The sequence below is a fragment of the Talpa occidentalis genome, unplaced genomic scaffold (genome assembly GCF_014898055.3).
Source record: "Talpa occidentalis isolate TD23 unplaced genomic scaffold, MPIMG_talOcc4v2.1 talOcc4.18, whole genome shotgun sequence".
Taxonomy (NCBI): domain Eukaryota; kingdom Metazoa; phylum Chordata; class Mammalia; order Eulipotyphla; family Talpidae; genus Talpa; species Talpa occidentalis.
This window is the reverse complement of record NW_023601851.1, coordinates 860813-865927: the sequence shown is the minus strand read 5'-3', so window position 1 is coordinate 865927 and position 5115 is coordinate 860813. Positions and strand designations below refer to the sequence as shown.

The 5115-nt window shown below is 37.2% G+C and overlaps 1 non-coding gene across 1 annotated transcript; it reads left to right on the top strand.

Moving 5' to 3' along the window:
- Positions 1 to 5008: 5008 nt before the first annotated feature.
- LOC119250911 (U6 spliceosomal RNA) lies at positions 5009 to 5115 on the top strand. The gene has a single exon (XR_005126446.1). It is a non-coding gene; the product is annotated as a U6 spliceosomal RNA (small nuclear RNA).

The window sequence follows — 5115 nt, the reverse complement described above, 5'->3', positions numbered from 1 at the left end:
AAATTCAAAGTAGTTTTCTGACTATGGATGGAGTTATCCATTGTACCTTGGGTGCCAGCATATATGAGCACCAGGGACTATTGAAGAATCCAGATTCAGAATGGTCAGCTAAGTGTGAGGTGACATTGGTTGAAGAACAGAAACAGTGAAAAGGAATGATGCTTCTTTGTTTCATGTCAGTGGTAATCATAGACATGTTCCAATTTGGAGGGAGTAAAGAGTTAGTATTTTTCCTCTGTAAATTAACAGGAAGAGTCCACATTGCATTTCTTGTCCCTGGGCAATGTATGTAAAATGTAGTTTGAGTAATTTTTCATACATTTGGGCAAAAGTCTTTCCTACATATTCTGTACCTTATTGTAGTTCTTTAAACTGATTCAGTAGTCCTTCAAAGTTGATGACCTCAACAGAGAATGCCCCAAAGGAGCAAAAAACTACAAGGATGAGGAACGAAGGCAAGCAGAGACACTAACTGCCTACATCTGTTGGTCCTAGCTGTATATATGATTGCATTTCAATGACAAACTTCCAGAGCTATGTGAGTAACAGTGGAAGTGGGAAAGGGGAGAGGGGAGGAGAGTCAGTATGTGGGTGGCTTCCACAGAAATTACAGTTTCACCAAGGAAAGTTCACTCAAAAATTAGGGGAAGATTTTACCCCTCTCCCAAAGCAGGAAGCTTAAGCATTCTGAACTCAACATCTGTGTGTTTTCCTTTCCTGAAGAGGTTAATTTTCAAAAGAAAAAAAATTATAACTGTTGCACAGACATAAAATGATGTTAGTTAATGAAGGCATAGTAAAGATGTTATAACAGCTAACAGGAGAAATCAAAAAAGCAAAAATTATATGGACTACAGAAATATCCTAATAAATAGATAAAAAAAGGACTCAATATGTGTCCTACATTGAACAGGTTTCATTTACATACATATGCACAAGAATTATTTTACACAGCAGTAAGATGGAATAAAAATATCAATGATAGGACATCGCTGGTGGTGTAAGGGGTTAAGATGCAGCACTATGAAGCTATATGCAGTCTCTGCAGTACGAGTTCCATTCCCTGCCAGGGAGCAACCCACATCGTGCAGCAGACCTCTCCTGTCTCACCCACTGCTCCCCTCAGCAGTGTATCTCAGTAGATCTGCCTGTTCTGTTCCCCACTCTGTCTCTGGTGAATCCTCTCACCCCCTGCACCTCTGGCCTGTCCCCCAGTTCTTGTATACATAAATAAATGAATCGTTAAAAAGAGGTCCATGGTAATTCAGTAGACTGTTTTTGGAAGATCAAAATAAGGGTTCAAATCTGAGGAAGGAAATGGTGGGGAAAAGGGCCCAACTATCTTTTTTGAGCTCTGCATGGAGGGTTAAATTTCCTAGAATGTTAAGATAGTTGGGGTAGAAAACAAGAAAGATAGTTGAAAAGAATACAGTATCTATTACAGATGGAAACAAAAACTTGAGAAAAATATAGTGAGTTTCCTCATAGTTTTATGTTTTCTTTTTCTCCTTTAATTCTCAACTATGATAAGAGTGAGTCCCAGCGATTAAATCACATGATTAAATCACATGCAGCCAGAGAAACAAAAATAGAGGTTCAGGAAACCAAGCATGATAAAAGAGGAAATACAGAAAGGAAGAGAGGTGGAGTGCCAGAGTCCAGCTCCGGTGAACAGGATTGAGAGAGGAATCCAATTGAACCAAGGAAATTATCAAGAAATGATAGACACAAAATAGAGTTTAAGAGAAGTGGGAATCAGGGGACACAAGGCTTCTCATTCATGTTCAAATGTCCTGAGTGCCCAGTGCAACTAGTTTTTATTGATACAAGCAGTTCCCCTCCCTCAGGTTAATTACTAGACAATGAAGTATTCTTTTAGTATTTGGCCTTGTCTGGGCACACATTCACCACCAAGGTTTTGTACTATCATGTTATTCTGTTTATTTTTCTAACGTAGTTTGTCTCCCCGACATAGTTTCACAAATATTAGAAAAAATACCCTGTCAATACAGTCACGACCTTAATGACTTCCTTATGCCAGCACTGCAGGCATTAGGGGTCTCTAACAGTGGAGAAAAAAATTCCCCAAGTCACAGTGTTTATAAATTCACATACAAGTCATTTTCTTAGCCATGAACAGCATTACAGAAGGCATAGCATAGAATAGCATAGCAATAACTTGAAAAATAAATTCGGATATAAATTATAACTCCTAAACTAAATATATACCTATTACAGATACAAATAGCTGAGAAATGTTTTGAAAAATAAATTTCATAGCATATATTATCAGGGAATTGCAAACACAAATAATTAGATAACACTGTGTATCAATTGGAAAGAGAAAAATCAGATCCTGATAAGGACATGAAACTATTGGAACTCTCTTTCATTGTTCTTTGTGAATAGAAAATGGTACATCCCATACTTGACAAATCTAGGGATACCAAGAGACACCAAACTGTTAAGGGGAAAACCCCTTGTTGCCTCAAGACACAAACCACACACATACACACATACACACACACACAAAAGTAATCAAATCTAAAATGTTCTAATATTTTTAATAGATAGAGTGAGAGAAGAATTTCAAAGAATAGACTCCTGAAATCACCTATCTCCTAAATGGGCCCAGTCCAAAGCCAAACTGCCAGTAGAATAATGCATATGCCTCTTCTGAAAGGGAAAATTAAGTAACAGACCGGGCAGGGCTAAAGTACTAGGAGAGAAGGAAAAACTCAAAATTCACTATGTAACATCTAAGCTAGATAATCTTCCATAAGGTTAAGGTAATGGTTGTCATTGCTTCTGAAAAGAGCCATGTCATCAGATTTGTCAAAGTGTTTAAGCTAAATGAGCTGGGGGGTGAGAGACAGAAGTGTATGAGTGTGTTCAGTATTTTAAGCCCTACTTCATAGCTCAGCCACACCCTTAGTTACTAGCAGCCCCTTCCATTAAAGAAGTCCAGTTAGTGGCATGCTGAGAGTTGTCAGATAAAATAGGCATGATAGGAGATGGAGTCCAAAGTTACTCATTGGCCAAACTATCATACCCACCTTATCTAGCAACATTATAAGACAGTTTTTTTATGATCTAAAAAAAAAAGTAAACACACTCTTAGCATACACCCAACAATAGCAGATCTTGGAATTTATCCAAATGAGTTGAAAACATGCACATAGGGACTTTATTCAAAATTGTCAAAACTTGGAATTATCCAAGATTTCTTTCAGTTAGGTGGATGGGTACATAAATTGTAGTATAGCCAGACAAGTGAGTGCTAGCCAGAAAAAAAGTTAATCAAGTAATGAGAAAAACACCAAGTTAAACCTAAATTAGCAGAATGAATAGAATAATAAAGGTTAGTGTAGAAACAAAACATAAAAAACAATAGATTAAGACTTGATTTTTTAAGTCAGTAGAATTGCTGAATCTTAGATTGACTTTAAAAATGAACACATTATACTACAAAGCCATAATCATCAAAACTGCATGGTATTGGAATAAGAACAGACATACAGACCAATGGAATCGAATAGAAAATCCAGAAATAAACCCACAGATTTATGGTCAACTAATCTTTGACAAAGGAGCAAAGACTATGCATTGGAGCAAAGAGAGTTTGTTCAATAAATGGTGCTGGGAAAACTGGGTCGCTACATGCAAAAGAATGAAGCTTGACCACTACCTCACACCATACACAAAAATCAACTCAAAATGGATTAAAGAACTAGACATAAGACCTGAAACCATAAAATATATAGAAGGAAATATAGGCGAAACGCTACGTGATTTGCACATAAAAGACATCTTTACAGACACATCACCCAAAGCAGTGATAGTGAAGGCAAAGATAAACAGCTGGGACTACATCCAATTAAAGAGCTTATGCACAGCAAAAGAGACAATAACAAAAACAAAGAGAAACCCCACCAAGTGGGAGAACATTTTTGCACCCAACACTAATGATAAAGGACTGATCACAAAAATCTGCAAAGAGCTGATGAGACTTAACAACAACAAAGAAAATAATCCAGTCAAAAAATGGGCAGAAGAGCTAAAAAGAAACTTCTCTGAAGAGGAAATGCAAATGGCCAACAGGCATATGAAAAAATGTTCAACATCACTTGTCATCAGGGAAATGCAAATCAAAACTACCATGAGATACCATCTTACACCAGTGAGAATGGCACATACTGAAAAAACTAGCAACAACAAATGTTGGCGAGGATGTGGAGAAAAAGGAACTCTCCTGCACTGTTGGTGGGAGTGCAAACTGGTCCAACCACTATGGAGAGCTGTGTGGAGATTTCTGGGCCTACTAAACATAGAGCTTCCATATGATCCAGAAATTCCACTCCTAGGTATTTACCCAAAGGACACAGAAACATCAATTCCAAAGAACACCTGCACCCCTATGTTTATTGCAGCACTGTTTACAATAGCTAAGCTTTGGAAACAGCCCAAATGCCCAAAAATAGATGACTGCATCAAGAAGATGTGGTACATATATACCATGGAATATTACTCAGCATTCAAAAAAGATAAACACATGCCATTTGCAGCAACATGGATGGCGCTGGAAGGATCATGCTCAGCGAAATAAGCCAAAAAGAAAAAGAAAAATACCAGATGGTCTCACTCATAGCAGGAATCTAGAAAACTTAAATAAGGGACCAGGAAAATGAATAACTATAAGAAAGTGAAAATCAAAATCAACAAAAAACTATGAACCAGAGACACTTTTGGGGGGCGGGGGTGGGAGGGGAGGGATTGGGGTTAGAATGGGGGGGCTGCAATTGTATGGGGAATATAAAAATAAAATTTATTATTTTAAAAAAAAATGAACACATTACTCATTACTAAAATCAGAAGTGGGAAATGAAACATTATAAATAATGTCACAGAAATGTTTAAAAGATGATAAAAATTAGTGTAGATAAATATCTACCAACAATTTGTACAACTAAGAGGAAATTGAAAACTTCCTATAAGAACAGAATATCAAGTGCTCACTTCGGCAGCACATATACTAAAATTGGAACGATACAGAGAAGATTAGCATGGCCCTTGCGCAAGGATGACACGCAAATTCGTGAAGCGTTCCATATTTTT